The sequence below is a fragment of the Suncus etruscus genome, chromosome 14 (assembly GCF_024139225.1).
Source record: "Suncus etruscus isolate mSunEtr1 chromosome 14, mSunEtr1.pri.cur, whole genome shotgun sequence".
In the NCBI taxonomy this organism is placed as follows: Eukaryota; Metazoa; Chordata; class Mammalia; order Eulipotyphla; family Soricidae; genus Suncus; species Suncus etruscus.
Window position 1 is genome coordinate 75,526,190 of NC_064861.1, and position 20,995 is coordinate 75,547,184.

Here is a 20,995-nt window from a genome sequence, read left to right on the forward strand (position 1 = left end):
CCTGAAGAGCGCAGGGCCAGGAGGAAGCCCTGCGTGGGGTGAGGCCGGGATGGGGGGCAGCCTCGACTGTCCAGAGGAAAGGCCTTGGTCAGGGAGGAAGGGGAGGCTGCTTTATCCCACCTGAGGCCAGGGGGGCAGGGGCCGTCTCGGGCTCTGTGGTTCTGCAGTGGCCGTGTCTCTGTCTCTCAGGACCCCACGGATGGTTCTGTGCTGACAGAAGCCCAAGAGGCCCAGAGGCCCTTGCCCTGTCGAGTCATTCCCCAGGAGGTGCGGCCAAAGGCACTTTCTGTGGGGAAGAGCCCCGAGGCTAGTCCCGGAGTCCCTCAGAAACTGCCTGGCCAGCTGAGTCACGCGAGGTGTGGTGGGGTGGGGTGCTCTTCCTTGGAGAGTTGGTCCGCTGAAAGGACAGGCCCCTCAGGCCCTGATGTTCGGCTGCATGTCCAATGAGGGTGACCGGGAAGTCTTGAGTCCCGCCCCGCCTCGCCCCCCTCAGCTCTGTTTGTGTTTCTAGGGAGCCCAGGGCGCCCGCCCAGCCCAGGTCCAGAGCAGTGGCGCAAGTGGTAGGGCATTTATTTTGCCCACGGCTAACCTAGGACAAACTGTGCTTTGATCCCCAGCGTCCCATATGTCCCCAAGCCATATTTCTGGCGCATAGCCAGGACTAACCCTTGAACATCACCAGGTGTGGCCCAAAAACAAACAAACAAACAAAAAAAAAAAACAGAAAAAAAAGGTAGGGGGGCAGAGAGATAGCATGGAGGTAAAAGCGTTTCCCTTGCATGCAGAAGGTCAGTGGTTCGAATCCCAGCATCCCATATGGTCCCCCCCCCCCCCCCCGAGCCTGCCAGGGGCGATTCCTGAGCTTAGAGCCAGGAGGAACCCCTGAGTGCTGCTGGGTGTGATCCAAAAACCAAAAGAAACAAACAAAAAAAAGATGGGGCAGGGGCTGTGGCAGGGCTGTGGTGCTAGAGGTAAGGTGTCTGCCTTGCCAGCGCTAGCCTAGGACGGACCTCGGTTCCATCCCCTAGCGTCCCATATGGTCCCTCAAGCCAGAAGCGACTTCTGAGCACATAGCCAGGAGTAACCCCTGAGCGTCACCGGGTGTGCCCCCCCCAAAAAAAAGGTAATAAAAGATGCTTGAAAAAATAACCTGTATTTAATGGCATTGAGGCTCGCAACAAAACCTTGGTTGCCTATCCATAGACATTCAGTATTAAAGGGGATATAGTATAAATATTAATTGAGACATTATTTCAGCTGACATTCTACAGATTACTCAGATTTAATATATACGTGGATTTATATACTTTTTATCTAATAATTATTACTTTTAGAGCCTCTCAAAAATCACTCAGATATATAAACATACCTTATGAGAAACATTTGCATAGATTCTACTATTTTTACTTAGTTGTACAGAATAATTACTCACCCTCAAATCTAGTTTTGCTCTTAGCGTATGCGCAGTCATAGTAAAGGATAACATAACAGTGTGCATAAAACCAAAGCAAATCTATACTGACCTTGCTACTGAGAAATTGCTGATAGCAAGAAGCAGCTTCACTGGGTTGGAGCAATAAGCCTTGCATGCTGCTGATATGGGATGGACCCAGTTGGTCCCCTGAGTCTGCCAGGAGTGATTTCTGAGCACATAGCCAGGATGTGGCCCAATAATAATAAAAATAAATAAATAACAAAAAAGCAGCTTCAAAGTGAACCTAGACTGTGTCAGAAATATGCCTTGAACAATTTGCCCCTGTGTGTTTTTTGGTAAATTAGCCATATGATTTTTCAAGCAATTCAGTATAAATATCATACCTTTTGCATTGCATAAACAGAACGGATATTAAACCCAGATTGACTCCTTGGCTTCTGTTTCCCATTTGTCCAACCCGAGTACAGACCTTTCAGAAGTTTCCTTTGTGTCAAGACCAATGGGTCTGTGACAGGAAAGTTCCTTCATTTCCTTATTTTTGAGTGCTTTTCCTGAAGGGCTGCTGGATCTTGTCAAGTGATTTCTACCCAGTTGTGGGTACGATCATATAACTTTTAGTTTTTTGTTTGGTTTTACTTTTTTGTTTTGTTTTGTTTCCTGGCCATGCGTTCAGAAATCACTCCTGGTTAAAGGTCCATATTGCCACATGGTATTTGCCTTGCATGCTGCCACCCAGGTTTGATCACTGGCATCCTATATGGTCCCTCGAGTCTGTTTGAAATTGTCTCCAGGTTGAGAAGGTGAAGGGTCTGGGTACCTGGGCCGCGATGAAGACAGGTTTTGCAGAGGCCTCAGCACAAGGACAGCGGGTAGCTGTCCCAGAGCAATGCCAGGCTTGCAGAGCAGCACAGAGCCTGTCTCCCCAGAAAGAGACTGGTTTCCCACAGCTCCAGCCTGGCTGGTTCTAGGCTCTTTAGAGCCAGTAAGAGAGAAGGACTCCCAGCATATTTCCCAGAACATTCCTGGGGCACCGAAGTGGGCCTAGAGAAGCGGTGGGTTCTTGGGGTTGGGGTGGGGAAGTTTCCTGAATGTGCTCAGGGCAGGGCTGACTCCTACCTCTGTGCTCAAGACCAGTCCAGGCGGAAAGCGGGGGTCCCTCTGGGGTGCGGGAGATCCCCGCCAGAAGAGACAGCAATTCCAGCACCGAGAGCTGGACTGACTCTCAAGAAGCAGCCCGGGTCGCTCCCTGCTTGCCAGGAGCCACCCAGGCACCCACTCTGGGGCGACATCCCGACTCCAGGGCAACAGAACCCGACAAACCCAAGGGACTGTGACGCCCCGTCCCTCCGTCTCAGGACACCCCGCCTCCCACGCGACGCGCGGAGCCCCAATCTCCCGGTGCCCGATTCCCAGCCCGACTCCCGCCCACCCACACCTCGCCTCGCCTCTCTCCCGTCGCAATCGCTGCTCCCCTCGCTGTCCTGGCCCTGGTCTCTGCGAGCTGGCAGGACCCACTGATGGCCAGAGGCGCGTCTGGGCTGGGCGGGCGACCTGGGCCTCGGCTCCCTGGAAACACAGTGCGGGGAGTGGCCTGGTGGAGTGTGGCGAGGGTGCCGGTCTCCAGGCCACTGTCCTGGACAAGCGAACCAGAACGTCAGAGCCTCAGGGGCCTGTCCTTTCAGCAGGACCGAGCCTCCGAGGAAGGAGGAAGAGCACCCACCCCAACCCAACTTGCCTGACTCAGCTGGTCTCTGAGGGGCTCCGCCTCCAGGGGGGCCTCGGGGATCTTCCCCTCAGAAAGTGCCTTGGGCCGCACCTCCAGGGGAGTGACCAGGCAAAGGGCCTCTGGGTATCTTGGGTCTCTTTCAGCACGGAGCACCAGAGACATGGGGTCCTCACAGCCACAGTGCCTGACATGCCCTCGCATCAGGCAGCCCCGGTGGGATCCCAGGAGCCCCCCTCCCTCCCTGTCCAAGGCCTTTCCTCTGGGCTGTCGAGGCGGCCCCCCAACCCCCACGCAGGACTTCCTCCTGGCCCTGCTCTCTTCAGGACTCCTGCAGCCACGAGGACCCCCTTGGATTGGTGCAGGACTCAAACCATGTCAGTCCCCTGCCAGGAAAAGGCCCTTTCTACCTGCTGTCTCTCCAGCCCCCCGCAGCCCCCAATTCCCTGGTTCCAAAGGGTGTCTTGGGGAGTGATGGTGCACTGGGCAGCGTCCTTGCCTTCCTGTGGTCATCTGTCTTGGATGCTGGGCAGCCCACAGGGTCCCCGGAGTCCTTCAGAAATGAACAGCCAGCTGGAACCCACTCCGAAGAACTGAATGGTGTGGCCCACGATCCAATGGCTGAACACAATTCTAGAGAATTAGATGAAATATGACCTCTAATCCTATGCTATTAAACCACACTATTACGTTACATGATGATACTTACATTACATTAATGTAGAATAGCATATTATATTACATACAATGTATTAATAACTAAACTATATATGGCTGTATATAACATGCATAATATAAACAGATCCATATTTTATTTCTACGTATTTGATGGATTTATTATAAATATGAATATTTGATTTGTGATATGATATATTATTATAATATAACTTATTATTGTATTCATAATACATATAAATATAGAAATATATATAAATGTTTACTTATATTATTTCTCTCTATAGAGAACTATTGTGTAATATACTAGGAGATGATGTAATTATAATATATCATAAAATATAACAATCTATTATCATATCTCCTAGCATATTATTTTCTTTTTTTTTTTTTTTTGGTTTTTGGGCCACACCCGTTTGATGCTCAGGGGTTACTCCTGGCTATGTGCTCAGAAATCGCCCCTGGCTTGGGGGAACCATATGGGACGCCGGGGGATCGAACCGCGGTCCTTCCTTGGCTAGCGCTTGCAAGGCAGACACCTTACCTCCAGCGCCACCTACCCGGCCCCGCATATTATTTTCTACACCAAGAACATCGCAGCACTTAGAACATCACAGACCAGAGTCCAAGCACCATGGGTTGAAATGCTGCTTGGCAGGTAGTCAACATGGGGTCTAGTACTGGCATCCCCTCTGTTGCCTCGAGCACTGATAAGAGTGATGTCTGAGCACAGTCAGGACTGACCCCTTATCGCCGCCAGGTGTGGCCCCAAAAAACAAATATGAATGTATCAACATAGAACAATTTAGAAATTTCTGTCCCATTCTTGAAGAATCTTAGCCCCAAGCAAAGGACAAAGGCTGTCTTTGAGGCAGTTCCTTAGTGGGGAGTAAGGGAGTGCTGTCCTGAATGATTTAGTGTTGAAACAGATGCCCCTGGAACCTATGTACTGCCTTCCAGAGCCACAAGTTTTAACTTGCCTACAGTGGCCTCTGTGGGCCAGAGTTAGAAAGGCAGGATTTGTGTGGGGAGTGGAGAGACAAAAGAGTGGAGTCCTTACATGGCATGGCGTGATCCTTCCATCACCTCCACATCCATCTGGGACCAGTTCACCTACCCAGTAGCATTGAGGCCCCTAGAAGGGTTCCACAGTTTGGGGCCAGAGGCTCTTAGACACCAGCAAGTTTGGTTCAACCCGCCCTTCCTGATATACCCATGTCTTTAAGGACTTTTTCAGGGCATAAACTATTGAGAGAGTGTGACTGACATTTCATCATCAGTGTATGGGGCAGTGGAGCAAATAGAAACCAAGGAAAGCAAATTCAGAGCAACATCACAGAAACAAGTTAGCATGGAAATCTGTATGTTTGGATAGACACCAATGAACCTCAATTCATCAAATCTCTGGAGCCCAAAGCAAAGAAGCACACCAACAAAAGGATGCCTCACTGACTGGGAGATCCTACTTCCTCCACAATTGGGCAGGAAACAGAGGCTTTTCTGACAGAAAACTGAGGCTCCAAGATGTAGAAAGCACCTTGAAAGCCTTGCTACCACTAGGAATTTGTCTTGTCCCTAAGTGGAGAAAGTGAGGAGCAGAGGCCTCCATACAAAAGATATGGAGATTACCAAAAGCACTATGCCAAGAAATGAAGCTCACCATCCTGTATTAATTATCATGGTAATTTGAATAAAAATTACTACATGGAGTTATAAGTTCATGTCTGTGTGTGTGGTTTTTTTTTAGGAGGGAGAGTGGTGGGTGAGATGGGGAGGTGTCACCTTCTAGCCATGCTCAGGCCTCTTCCTGGATCTGTGCTCAGAAATCCCTCCTGGAAGGTTAGAGGGACCCTCTGAGCTGCCTGTCCCATTTGGATTCCTGGTCAGCCTTGTGCAAGTCAAACTCCTTATCAGCTGTGCTATCATCTTTGCTCTGTTCTGTCCTTGCTCTTGCCGTCTCTAGCATCTCCTGAAGGCATCCTTCTCCTCATGATTTGACTCAGCAGGAAACTCTCCACCAAGTTCCTTTTCAGTCACTTGGCATACAGAGATGATAGCCAGATCGAGATGCTTCCCCAAATCAAAAGGCAGATAGGTTCGTGGACACAGATCTTGCAAGCACTTAATTCACTTGGATGGGGACTTGGCTTGTTCCCATGTTGTGGTTCTTGGGACTCATGCTGCTTGGAGCATAGGAGCCCAGAAGTCTTTCAGGGCCTTTGGAGAGAAAACAAGATGCAAAAATGCCAAAGTGCTGGGGCCAGCAAGCTCCACTTTTTAAGACTTGACAAAGCTTCTCTATTGTTTTGCAACATTTGGGTGCCAGGAGTGGTGCTAGCTGCGTGCAGGGCAAGCACCTTTTCCCAGAATGAACCCTGGAACTCCTGAGGTTTCTCCTGGGGGGTTCTGGATGCATAGCTGCCTTGCACCCATGAAAACCATTGGACTAGAGAGTGCCACTGGTATGGTAATACTGTCTCAAGAAACTAGAGAAGAGGCCATTTGCAAAAATCACAAACTCAGGGGAGATGTTTTAACTGTGGTAAATAAGGGCATTTTTACTGGAATGGCAGGATTTCTTCTGGACATGTCTACTCAGACCACTACCCAATCATCCTGTCTTGGGAAACTGGGAAATGGGCCATCCCCAGGCCCCGTGGAATCAGGGGACTCTCCTGTCTGCACTTGGCCTGTATTGAATGTGTAAAATGCATTGACAAATATTTCCATTTTAATTATATTAATCCAACCAATTCTTTTTTAAAATTTTATTTTATTGACAAAAAGAAAATAGAGAAGGGGTTGAAGAGATTGAAACCATTGTGATTTACAAAGTCTTCATAGTTGAATTTCAGGCATACAATGAAACAGGACCACCAATGTTCCTAGAGTGTATCCTATATCACAACATTTTGCTCCCTGGCCTGCCAGTATAATCAGCCCTTATTAAGTTTAGATTGTTAGGGTCTCTTGATTCCATTGTTGTTGACTTTCGATTGGATATTTAGTTCTGTCCTTTTTTTTTTTTTTTTTTGTGGTTTTTGGGTCACACCCGGCAGTGCTCAGGGGTTATTCCTGGCTCCAGGCTCAGAAATTGCTCCTGGCAGGCACGGGAGGACCATATATGGGACGCCGGGATTCGAACCGATGACCTCCTGCATGAGAGGCAAACGCCTTACCTCCATGCTATCTCTCCGGCCCCTTTTTTTTTTTTTTTTTTTTTTTTTAATCTCCACTAATGCACCTGAAACTACATGGCACTTGGCTCTAACATTTCTCTTCTCACTTTTTTTTGTTTTGTTTTGTTTTTGGATCACACCTAGCAGCACTCAGGGATCACTCCTGGCTCCACATTCAGAAATCGCTCCTGGCAGGCTCAGGAGAGCAGATGGGATGCGGGAATTCGAACCTTCTGCATGAAAGGCAAACGCCTTACCTCCATGCTCTCTCTCTGGCCCCTCTCTTCTCACTCTTTTTTTTTTTTTTTTGTCACATCAGGGGGTGATCAGGGGTTACTCCTGGCTGTCTGCTCAGAAATAGCTCCTGGCAGGTATGGGGGACCACATGGGACACCGGGATTTGAACCAACCACTTTTGGTCCTGGATTGGGTGCTTGCAAGGCAAACGCCGCTGTGCTATTTCTCTGGGCCCTCACTCTTAATTTTATAAAAAAAAAAATGCCAGGGCCGGAGAGATAGCATGGAGGTAAGGCGTTTGCCTTTCATGCAGGAGGTCATCGGTTCGAATCCCGGCGCCCCATATGGTCCCCTGTGCCTGCCAGGAGCAATTTCTGAGCCTGGAGCCAGGAATAACCCCTGAGCACTGCCAGGTGTGACCCAAAAACCAAAAAAAAAAAAAAAATGCCGAAATATGGATAGAACAGAGTCATTTGTGTCCCATGGTTCTATGGAAAATTTGGGAACCTCTTTCTAAAAGATATAAAAGGGGTAGCAGTTCTTTGCATAGATGCAACAAAGTTGGGGGGAATAGGAAAATAAACCTTTGGCATAAAAAAGGGTGACCCTGGTGCCAGAGAAATAGCACAGTGGTAGGGCATTTGCCTTGCATGAAACCAATTCAGGATGGATGGTGGTCAAATCCCGGCATCCCATATGGTCCCCCATGCCTGCCAGGAGCGATTTCTGAGTGCTGAGCTAGAAGTAACCCCTGAGCCCCACCGGGTGTAACCCAAAAAGTTGACCCTACCCTTGAAGCATCATGGCATTAAACCAACTACTAGCCTCAGGCATACCAAGTTGTTAAATCCCAAAGTCCTTTCTTTTTTGTTTTTGTTTTTGTTTTTATTTTGGGCCACACCCGGTGGTGCTCAGGGGTTACTCCTGGCTGTCTGCTTAGAAATAGCTCCTGGCAGGCACGGGGGACCATGTGGGACACCGGGATTCAAACCAACCACCTTTGGTCCTGGATCAGCTGCTTGTAAGGCAAACGCCGCTGTGCTATCTCTCTGGACCCCCAAAGTCCTTTCTTGTGGTCCTCCCCCAAAATTTTAACCATGGTTGTCACACTCAGGCTTCAGTAATTAGAGATTTTCATTTTTGTACAGATCCTATGTCAAAGTTAGGGTGTTCACAAATATCTCCTGGTTTCATCTCACTGTTATGTGGCAGGCAGGGAACCCACACTGAAAGCAAGTTTTGCTATTGCCAATTCATCAGGGTGTCATATGAACACAGCCTGGGAAAATTGGTGCCAGAGCAGCATTTGGGACTTCCCCAGTAGAAGTTTGATTTCTGGTGCTGATGCATAAAATTGTGCCAGGAAAGATGGGATCCAAGGTTTGGAGGTGAACGTCCAATGTACAATTGACTGAAACCTAGGTCAAGTCACTATGTCACATGTTCAATGTGAAAGGCCCTCTTGCAATAAAAAGTGTAGGAGTAGCTAATCTTATTTGATAAGAACTTCTTTCTATGCGTACGACTTTCCCCCATTTTAATGTGTCTATGCAAATAGAACAATGCCACAGGATACTACTGGTGCATATGGGTGTAAAAAATAATTAGCTAAACAATCCTTATAACCAGGTACTAACATGAACACAGAACCCAAGAGAAACTTATCTACTAGAATTTTCTACTAGACAAAAAAGGGATAAATAAAACTACATCTATATAAGAAAATACACAATAAAAATTACATCTATTAAGGAAATATACTTATCCCAGCAAGTCTTTTGAAATAGTCTGGGAAAAATAATATCCAGAACACATGTTCAGCATGCTATGTGGTAATGTAAGACCTGAAGAAAAAAAACTCATAGCCATCATGGATCAGGAAATGTCCTGGATCAGAGGAACTCAAAAGCCAAATCTGATAGCTATCAACAGTTCCCAGCAAAGGGAAAAGGAAGAAAAGGGACTGCCTAGAGTAAATCAGCAGGTGCAATGGTGGCAGCTTTATCCTGGGGCCAAGATAAGGAAGGCTGGGAGGCTGCACTTTTGCTTTTGTTGCTGACTGGGTTTGGGGTGGGTTGGGGGGAAATATTCAGATTCCTGAGGTGTTAAGAACTGATGGAGGAGGCAGAAAGATAGGATGGAGATAAGGCGTTTGTCTTGCATGCTGAAGGATATTGGTTTGAATCCTGGCATCCATATGGTCCCCCAGCCTGCCAGGAGTGATTTCTGAGCATAGAACCAGGAGTAACCCCTGAGTGCTGCTGAATGTGACCCCAAAACAAATAAACAAAAAGAACTGAGGGGCGAAAAGGTTAAGTAGGAAGAAGCAACAATTTAAGGGTGAGAGAATAAAGGACAAAAAAATTTGGAGGGGTCAGAGCGGTGGCGCAGGTGGTAAGGCATCTGCCTTGCATGTGCAAGCCTAGAACAGACCAAGGTTTGATCCTCTGGCATCCCATGTGGTCCCCCAAGCCAGGAGCAATTTCTGAGTGTATAGCCAGGAGTAATTCCTCAGCATCACTGGGTGTGGCCCAAAAACAAAAACAAAAACAAAAAAAGATTTGTTACATGGTAAATAAGGTGGGGGAGGAAAACTTATATATAACAGGAGGAAGGACTATATACAACAAAGACAGGCATTATGCACAATATAGATAGTACATACAGTTGTAGTCCAAGTGTATGTAATACATACAAGTTTAGACAGTGATATGTATTATACAGAGACATTAGAGGTGGTCACCACAAATAATCATAGACAGAGAATAAAGACTGATTCATGCAGCTGAAAAACTGACCAAGGTGGAATGGGTCAGACTGCTTAAAAATGATAAAGCCAGCAGGTTGGATGGAAAGGTTAACCAATTCCTAGGCAAATCATCATTGGTGAGGGTAAACTTTTCTGAAGAAGGGCTTCCTTGATTAGATTATTCATAGTACACTCCAAACATAATCATATATATATATATATTTTTTTTTTGGTTTTTGGGCCACACCCTGTGACGCTCAGGGGTTACTCCTGGCTATGCGCTCAGAAGTTGCTCCTGGCTTCTTGGGGGACCATATGGGACGCCGGGGGATCGAACTGCGGTCCGTCCTAGGCTAGCGCAGGCAAGGCAGGCACCTTACCTCCAGCGCCACCGCCCGGCCCCAGAATATTTTTGAAGTCTAGAATACTAAGTAATGTGGTAGAGAAGACTGCAAAAGGAGTTTACACTCTAAAGTATTAGCTAATGGGTCTTGAGGATCCTGGTTCCTTTCCTGAAAGCAAACTGATAACATGGGCATTATGATAATATAGTAAATTAGTTTGAATTGAAATATAATTTCAAGGGGCCGGAGTATTGGTGCAAGCAATAAGATATTTGCCTTGCATGTGTCTAACCTAGGATGGACTGTGGTTTGATCACCAGCTTCCCATATGGTCCACAACCCAGCAGTGATTTCTGAGCATCACTGGGTGTGCCCCCCCCAAAAAAAAAACAAAAAGAAATATAATTTCAAATACATACTCAATGAATAAGCACTATAGCTAGAGTCTTTGGCAGTAATTGCTTAATCCAGTGTTAGCTATGGACACAAACATTGGATCATATTAGCAGGCCACATCATATAAAAATGAGGGGTTGGAGCAGTGGCACAAGTGGTGGGGCATTTACCTTGCCCATGGCTAACTAATTGACTGTGGTTCGATCCCCAGCGTCCCATATGGTTCCCCCAAACCAGGGGTAATTTCTGAGCACATAGCCAGGAGTAACCCTTGAAGTGTGGCCCAAAAAAAAAGAAAAAAAAGAAAAAAGAAAAAAAGTAGCACCTGTAAGAAAAAATGCTTGAAAAAAATAACCTGTATTCAATGGCATTAGGGTCTGAAAAAAAATCTTGGTTGCTTGTCCATGAGAGATTCAGGATAAAAGGGGACATAGCATAAATATTGAGATATAACTTCAGCTGACATTCTATAGATTACTCAGATTTAATATTTACATGGATTTATATAATCTTTATTTAATAATTATTACTTTTTAGAGCCTCTCAAAAATTACTCAGATGTATAAACACACCTTATGAGAAACATTTGCATACATTCTACTATTTTTATTTAGTTTTACAGAACAATTACTCACCCTGCCACGTGGGAAGGACCTACGTTTGACCATTGACATACCATATGGTCCCTGGAGCCTGCTAGGAGCGATTCCTGTTTGAAATTGTCTCCAGGTTGAGAAGGTGAAGGGGCTGGGCACCGGGGCCAGATGAAGACAGGTTTTGCAGAGGCCTCAGCACAAGAACAGCGGGGTAGCTGTCCCACAGCACTGCCAGGCTTGCAGAGCAGCAGGGAGCCTGTCTTCCCAGAAAGAGACTGGTTTCCCAGGGTTCAAGCCTGGCTGGTTCTAGAGGCTCCCTGGGGCCAATAAGAATGGAAGCTTGTCCCAGAGGCACGGGCTCAGAGAAGGACTCCTAGCACATTTCCCAGAACATTCCTGGGGCACCGAGGTGGGCCTAGCAGGGGTCTTCAAACTACGGCCAGCGGGCCACATATTGTATTTATTCCCATTTTGTTTCTTCACTTCTAAATAAGATATATGCAGTATGCATAGAAATTTGTTCATAATTTTTGTTTTTACTATAATCTGGCCATCCAACAGTATGAAGGACAGTGAACTGGCCCCCTGTTTAAAAAGTTTGAGGACCCCTGGGAGGGAAGCGGTGGGTTCTTGGGGGTGGGGTGGGGGAGTTTCCGGGAAGTCCCGAAGGTGCTCAGGGCAGGGCTGACTCCTACCTCTGTGCTCAAGACCAGTCCAGGCAGAAAGCGGGGTCCCTCTGGGGTGCGGGAGATCCCCGCCAGAAGAGACAGCAATTCCAGCACCGAGAGCTGGACTGACTCTCAAGAAACAGCCCGGGGTCTGCTCCAACCCGCTGGCAGCAGCTACCCAGGCACCCACTCGGGGCGACCTCCCGTCTCCAGGGCAACAGAACCCGACAAACCCAAGGGACTGTGACGCCCCGTCCCTCCGTCTCAGGACACCCCGCCTCCCACGCGACGTGCGGAGCCCCAATCTCCCGGTGCCCGGTCCCCAGCCCGACCCTCGCCCACCCACCCTCGCCTCACTCCTCTCCCTGGTGCAACTGCTGCTCCCCTCGCTGTCCTGGTCCTGCTTCCTGCGATCTGGCGGGACCCACCGACAGCCAGAGACTGCCTGGGCTGGGAAGGGCACAGGATGTGGGGCAGGGGCAGGGGCAGATCCTGGCCTCCGGCTCTCTATCCATCCTCTCTTGAGCTGGAGGCTAGCTCTAGCTGGCATGGGGTTTGGGGAGACCCCATGTGGAAGGCCTTCTCCCTAACTTGGGTGCGCTGGGAGCCTTAATAGGCCCCCAGCCTTCCCCTCTTCTGCCCCCGGCCTCCAGGCCTTCTGGGGTGGCAGCCCAGGAGGCCAGAAATAATGGGTCCTAACTTGGGGTGTGCTGAGTTTTGCTCGGTTGCACTGTTTGTCACTGGCAATTTCTGACCAGTCTACATATGGAAAACCACGCGGGGGTTAATACACTTAATACACTGCATGTATTAAGAGTATTCCTTATCCTTATGTTAAGTTTTGCGTATCCAGAATGTATTCTGACCTTTCCCACACCCCTACAAAGCTCATTTTTACTCCTTAAGTCTCTCTCACCCCCCCAAACATCACTAACCCACATTACTCTTTTTAACTTCAGTACTGCACAATCCTAATCACAGACCAAAGCCATGCATTGTGTGTAACAACCTCAAACTGTTTCAAAAGACATAAAATGGACACGTATGTCTTTAGAATATTTTGTATTTTTTCTCTGACAGCGATAAGTCTTACTAAATATTCCCTTATACAGTGATGATTCTAACCACTTTTTATCTTCTCTTTATGGGCTGTTCAACAAGGAATTTTGGTGAAAGAGTCCCCCAGTTTAATGCTTATGATTGAACCATGTCATGGGGATTGTTGGACTTGTTCTTACGGCCCCCATATGTGCCAATAATGCCACTTGGCATTGCTCCATTTTTGCATAGGCACATTAAAATGGGAAAATACTATACATACAAATAAGATCCTATCTAATAGAGATTGGAACACACAAATCTTGTAGTGAAAGAGACCTTACACCCTGAACATTGATATAACGACCTGGCACAGGCCTCAGAAGCAAGGGCATTTTCCATTCACCCCTGAACCAGGGAAGCCATCCATGAAACATCCAGGTTTGTCTATAACATCACCTGGAAGCAATCCTCTGCCACGGAAGACCCTATCACTGCTCAGACATCGGCCTGCTCAAGAGACTTCCCTTAACACTGAGAAGACTAATCAACAACGACCTGCTTACAGGACAGGGCTTCCTGCATTACCCTTTAATTGTGAGGTGAAACAAGAGGACGCTCCATGCCCTGACTTCAATGTAGGATATACAGATTCCAGGATCTTTAATACAGAAACATGATACCAACAACAGAGACTGTGTGAAAAATAAGTGTTGGCACTACAGACAATGTCTTGGATTGGACGATCTAACTTGCCTGGAGCCTAGAGTTGGTCTTATGCCAGGAAACTTCAGGGGAAGGGTCTCTTTGTATTTAGGCCAAGGTTATTCCTTTCCATGCCCCTCATATTTTGGTGGGCCTATGCAAACAATTGGCACTCTAACACCATTTTTACTGTGCTCCTTTGACTCTAATTCTTAAAAAAAAAAAAAAAACACTTAAAATTTGAGGTTAACAAGCTAATATGCATGTACATGGAAATGTAAAAAATACTATGCCTCTAATGTTTAAGGAGTTACGTAAGTTTTATGGCTTTAGATTGCCTTGTGTGCTGTTAAGAAATATTATAGTGTGTTACAATCTGGAGACATGAGGGTCAAAATAATTGTACATGAATTGTTTTATTTATCTTAATGTTCTTTGGCTGAAAGTTCAAAGTTAAGATATCAGCAAGGGGACTTCTGAGAATTATGTTATGGGTGATTGCCCTTCCACTGTAACTTTACCTTGTCCTCTTTCTTTGCATCTTTGTTCTCATAATTAAAAATAAATAAAGAAAAAAGAAAAAAACAAAACAAAACAAAAAAAGAATCCCTAGAATGGCATGAGTGCCTTGCAGGGGAGGCACCAGCCCAGAAGTCAGTCAGGATCCTAACTTGGGGACCCCTACTGCCCCCTTTTCCCTCCAGGAATGACTCCTAAGCAGAAGCAGGAGGAACAGTGAATGAGGGCAGCCAGGTGTGGGCCCATAGAAGCAACCCAGAAATCATAAGCAAACCATTCAAAGTTCCAAGCTTAGGCCCATGGGGTCTCCCCCACCTCCACCGCCTAGGATCCATGACCTAGTTTTGAAAGGAGGGAGGGGCTGAGGAGTCAAACATTCTTTCAAGTCATTGTGACTCTGCACAAAGGGTCTGCAGGGCTTAGGACAAATGGCAAAATGCAATATGTGTTTAATATATTATTGTTAAAATTATATGCTTTTTGGGGCCGGAGAGATAGCATGGAGGTAAGGCGTTTGCCTTTCATGCAGGAGGCCATCGGTTTGAATCCCGCCGTCCCATATGGTTCCCTGTGCCTGCCAGGAGCAATTTCTGAGCCTGGAGCCAGGAATAACCCCTGAGTACTGCCGGGTGTGACCCAAAAACCACACACACACAAAAAAAAATTATATGCTTTTGTGTGAGTGTTTGTCTGTTTTGGCAGGTCACTGCGTGGTGTGGCTCTCTGACTCTCAGTTTAAAACTTTGGCTCTTGTTGTCGAACTTGTTCACCAACCCTGGCTTAGGATATGGTGCAAACTCTTTTAAACACATGTCCTGCTCCTTCCTCTTCCCACCTTTCATCTGCCACAGATTTGTGTCTGACATGAGGCTTCCTCTGCTTGAAACTGTCTCCTGCTTGAGAAAGTGAAGGGGCTGGGCTCCTGGGCCGAGATGAAGACAGGTTTTGCAGAGGCCTCAGCACATGACAGCGTGTTAGCAGTCTCAGAGCACTGCCAGGCTGGCAAGTGAGCAAGTGAGCTTGCACCTGAGCAAGGCCACGCAGGGCATCATGGAGCCTGGCCCCAGAGACTGATTTTCCATGGCTCCAGGCTGGCTGGTTCCAGAGGCTCCCTGGGGCCAGTGAGACTGGAAGCTTCTCTCAGAGACACAGGGACTCAGAGAAGGACTCCTCCCACTGTTAAATGGAGTGAGAAACCTAGGGCCTGGGGAAGGCCCAACGTCTTGGACAGCCCAGGGCCAAGAGGGAAGCCCAACATCAGGAGAAGCCCAGAATCTAGGAAAAGTCCATTGCCTTAATAAAGACCACAAAACATACCTTCAGAGAATGTAAAAGCAAAGTGGGGTATATTCCAGAGCTCTGGGGCTCCAGGGACAGCCATGTAGACTGAAACCGGAAGCCCTGGATAATCTAGGAAGGTGTCTTTTTATAAGTTTAAGGAACCTAAGGCCTATTCCTATTTCAGGTTTAAACACAATGTTCCATCAAACGGTAAACTTGTTCTTTTATAACTAAGGCCCAAATATGTCAAGTTCCTCTTCGGAGGGGTATTGGCAGCAGGCCGTTAATGCCTCAAGGTAAAACACCAGTTTACAGGGATCAAGAAGGCGGGGCGAAAAAAGGCTTAACAGGCATCTATACCTGGTCAAGGTGGGGGTTAAGGAAGGGCTTAACAGGCATCTATCACATATCTAAGTTATTATATCTATTTTTATAACATTTCCCCTAACACCAGCACTTTCTGGGGGCACCGAGGTGGGCCTACTAGAGGGAAGCAGTGGGTTCTTAGGGTTGGGGAAGTTTCCGGCAGTCCCCAATGAATGTGCTCAGGGCAGGGCTGACTCTTACCAGGCAGGAAGCAGGGATCTCTCTGAGGTGCCGGAGATCCCTGCAAGAAGAGCACCCTGACCAAAGGCTGGACTGACCCTCAAGAAGCAGCCCTTGGTCTGCTCCCCGCTTGCCAGAAGCCACCCAGGCACCTGCTCGGGGCGACCTCCCTTCTCCAGGGGCAACAGAACCCGACAAACCCAAGGGTCTGTGATGCCCCATCTCTCCATCTCAGGAACACCCCGCCTCCCACGCGACGTGCAGAGCCCAATCGCCCGGTGCCCGATCCCACCCCACCTGCTGCCTTCCATGGAAGAGTCCCAGCAGCGAGCCACAGGTGCCGGGCCAAGGTCATGGTCACGTCCGCTTCCCCCAGCCGCCTCCATTGTCAGCCTCAAGTCTCCTACAGTCTCCGCCACGGCCCTGATAGGATTCTTGACAGAAATGCCAGCTGCGAGATTCCCCACGCCTCGCCTTGGCTCGGGCCCGCTGCCTTCTCTCCCGTCGAAACTCGCTGTCCTGGCCCTGGTTCCTGCGGGCTGGCGGGACCCACTGAGGCCGGAGACGCTTCTGGGCTGGGCGGGCGCCCTGGGCTTAGGCTCCCTGGAAACCCAGACGGAGCGGAGCAGGGCGAGGCAAGGAGGGTCGGGCCTGGGACTCAGGGCGAGGGTGCCCTCCTCCAGATCGGCCACCGTCCTTGGACACTCGAACCAGAACATCAGGGCCTCGGGGGCCTGTCCTTCCAGCGGACCGAGCCTCCGAGGAAGAGCACCCCACCCAGCCCACCCCAACTCGCCTGACTCGGCTGGCCAGACAGTCTCTGAGGGGCTCTTTCCCCCATAAAGTGCCTTGGGCCGCACCTTCTGGGGAGTGCGGCAAAAGGCCTCTGGGCCTCTTGGGTCTCTTTCAGCACGTAGCACCAAAGACATGGGGACTTCACAGACAGTGTCTGACATGCCCTGGCCTCAGGCAGCCCTGGGTAGTATCCCAGGAGCCTCCCCTTCCTGCCTGGCCAAGGCCGACCCTCTGGGCTGTCGAGTTGAGTCCCCACTCCAAGCAGGGCTTCTTCCTGGTCCTGTTCTCTTCAGGACTCCTGCAGCCATGAGGACCCACTCGGATCGGTGCCAGGACTCGAACCACATCAGCCCCCTGCCAGGAAAAGGCCCTTTCTGCCTACTGTCTCTCCAGACCCCGCAGCCCTCAAGCCCACTGGTTCCAAAGGGTATCTTGGTGAGTGATGGTGCACCAATGCGGTGTCCTTGCTTTCCATGCGGAAAACTGTCTTGTGCATTTTCAAATATTACATACTGTACCATTTGAGGGCATTCTAGCTGTTTCTAGGAATAAATGAGGTTTGCAATGTTGTCAATAGCATCGTTTTTAATGACAACATAGGTTATATAAACAAGAGCCTACTTGAGTGGCCAAAATTAACAGACTATTGTTTTTCACAGCAAAAATGCTGTTTCTTATACTAAAAATAATAGCAATTTGAGGAAGTTCTACCTGCCTGTTTCTGACATAAAACAAAAATTGTATGGAAGTTCCCTTTTCCATTGGTTCCCATGGCAATTGCAGCACTTATAGCAAGCAATCCAACTTTCCATGTAAAGCTACATCTTCAAGTAATGCAACAGGCAACAGTTTGAGAATATTCTAGATAAATGTCAAGACAATGAGCTTTTTATAAAAACATGCTTCCAGGGGTCAGAGAGACAGCATGGAGGTAAGGCATTTATTTGCCTTTCATGCAGAAAGACGGTGGTTCGAATCCCGGCATCCCATATGGTCCCCTGTGCCTGCCAGGGATGATTTCTGAGCATAGAGCCAGGAGTAACCCGAGTGCTGCCAGGTGTGACCCAAAACTCCCCCCCCCCCCAAATTTTGTTATTTAAAAAAAATGTGGGGCTGGAGCTTTGGTGCAAGCAGTAAGGCATTTGCCTTGCCCACGGTAGCCTAGGTCAGACCGCGGTTCAATCCCGGGCTTTCCATATGGTCCCCCAAGCCAGGAACGATTTCTGAGCGCACAGCCAGGAGTAAGCCCTGAGCGTCACTATGTGTGGCTCCCAAACCAAAAAAATAAATAAAAATAAAAATGTATAATATAGTTGGCATAACTGATCATATATATTTGTTTCAAGATAAAAGAAAGCAAAGTTGAGAGAAATAGAAATAAAATTAAAAGAAAAACTAAAAAATAAAATGGAAGAAGGGGCCGAAGCTATGGTGCAGAGGAAGGGTGTTTGCCTTGTACGCAGCTGACCCAGGACAGACCTAGGTTCTATCCCTGGCAACCCATATGGTCCCCAAAGCAGGAGCGATCTCTGAGCGCATAACTTGAAATCACCCCAGAGCGCCACCGGATGTGGCCCCAAAACCAAAAAAGTAAATAAAAAATAAAGTGAAGAGAAAGCTCCTATCAAGTACATTTACAGAAATTATTGAATCTCCAATAAAGTCAATACAATAGCAGAAGGTTTAGTAAACTCATTTTTTTTTAAGTTGAGATAAAGGGGCTGGAGAGATAGCACAGCAATAGGGCATTTGCCTTGCAGACCCAGAATTAGTCAAATCCAAGCATCTCATATAGTCCCCCTAGCCTGCCAGGAGTGATTGTGAGCACAAAGCCAGGAACAACCCCTGGGCTCTGCCAGGTGTTATCCAAAAACCAAGATAAAGTTGAAATAAACAACAACAAAAAATAAACACCATAAAAAGATGTGTGTATGGCAGTTGTTGTTTCACTACGCATAGCAAAATTTGGGAAAATAGAAGGGAAAAACTTTTGGCCTAAAAACAGTGAGACCTTACCCATAAAGTATCCTGGCATAAGACCAACTACAACTACAGGCTCCCAGCATGTTAAGTTGTCTAACATCAAAGTCTTTCACTTTGGGCCCAGTAAAATCTCTTCACAATCATGGTTGTTGCTGTCATGTCTTTTTTGTTTTGTTTTGTTTTGGAAGAACTATTACTTTTATTCCCTCTTCACTTTTCCACTTCAGAGCACAGTCCTCTTTTTTTTTTTAATATTTTTTTATTTAAACAACCTTATTACATACATGATTGTGTTTTCTGTATATCTCCCCTGCTTTGGCTCATTCAATGCAAAAAAGCTCCATGGATGGAAATTCCATGCAACAACCTAATGGCTTTTCTTTTCCACACAAGATGAGAAAAAAAAGTTTAATTTATTTCCTCATTGATTGATTGGTTCGGGGCACACCCAGCTGTGCTCAGGGGTTACTCCTAGATCTGCACTCAGAAATCACCCCTGGCAGGCTTAAGGACCATATGGGATGCCAGAATCAAACTGGGTCCCTCTGGAGTTGGCCAGATGCGTTAAACTTGCATTTGGTTGATCTGGGTTTGATATTTGGCACACCATGCGGTCTCCTGAAATGATTCCTGATTGCAGATCCAGGAGTAAACCCTGAGTAACCTGTATGTACCACCCCACAAATGCAGTACTGCTATGCTATTTCTTTGGCCACAGGATGAGAAAACTTTACAGATGTGCAGAGAAATCAGTTGTGAGAATGTCTCAATTATATCATTCACTGCAGAATCACAGAAGTGCTTATAGTGAGTTATTTACTTTTTCTTTGGCCACATCTGGCTTTCTTCAAGAGTTCTTCTAACTCTGCAATCATTAATTACTCCTCTCTGGTATGGGGTACCCTAGGGGATGTTGGGAATTGAACCTGAACTGGGCTTGTGCAAGGAAACCACGTTCCCTCCTATATAATGGCCCCTGTTGGTTTTGGGACCACATGAGGTGGTGCTCAAGGGTTACTGGTGGCTATCCATGCAAGAATCATTCCTGGCAGGCAGAAGGACCATATGTGATGCCTTAAATCAAATTCAGATCAGCTGTGTACAAAGCAAACACTCTCCCTCACTGGGCTATCACCCCAACCCCACCTGTCTTTTTTTTTTTTTTTGGTCACACCCGGCGGTGCTCAGGGGTTACTCCTGGCTTTCTGCTCAGAAATAGCTCCTGGCAGGCACGGGAGACCATATGAGACACCAGGATTTGAACCAACCACCTTTGGTCCTGGATCGGCTGCTTGCAAGGCAAACGCCACTGTGCTATCTCTCCGGCCCCATCTTCTTTTCTTTTTTTTTTTTTTTTTTTTTTTTTTGGTTTTTGGGTCATACCCGGCTGCGCTCAGGGGTTACTCCTGGCTGTCTGCTCAGAAATAGCTCCTGGCAGGCACGGGGGACCATATGGGACACCGGGATTTGAACCAACCACCTTTGGTCCTGGATCGGCTGCTTGCAAGGCAAACACCTCTGTGCTATCTCTCCGGGCCCCATCTTCTTTTCTTAATCCAATTACAGTCCCTACTTGGGAACATCATGGCAATGGTCCATGGATGGCATTGTCATCCAGGTTTGGTGCTTGGTTAGAGATTAGTATGGTCCCATTGAGCACATGTTTGTGAAGGCCAGGTGGTATTTCCCCTCCCCCCTCCATAATGAAAAGGACTATACTTGCCATTTAGAATATCTATCTTGGGGCCGGAGAGATAGCACAGCAGAAAGGTGTTTGCCTTAGATGCCAACATGTTGTATGACCATGCAGACAATACTGTTATAATTTTCATACTAACAGTGGCTTGTAAAGGAGTAAGAGCCTGCCCATACTCCTTACACACTGTGTGCTTCCCTGGAATGAATTTTCTTATGGTTATAAAGGCTTGAAGAATAACCAAAAGCCTTCCCACAGTCCTAACATGTAGAAGGTTCCTCTCCTGAATGAATTTTCTTGTGTGTTAAAAGGCTTGAGGATCGAGCGAAGGCTTTCCTGACAAGTCTAAGTTTTCTGTCCTGTATGAATTTTCTTGTGTATGAATTTTCTTGTGTCTTAAAAGGTGGAAGGATCGAGCAAAGGCTTTCCC

At 47.4% G+C, this 20,995-nt stretch overlaps 1 protein-coding gene across 1 annotated transcript in view; it reads right to left on the reverse strand.

The window, feature by feature from the left end:
• Positions 1 to 20,995, reverse strand: part of LOC126027241 (zinc finger protein 93-like) — a 594,792-nt gene that overhangs the window by 573,326 nt on the left and 471 nt on the right. The gene's annotated exons all lie outside the window — the stretch shown is intronic.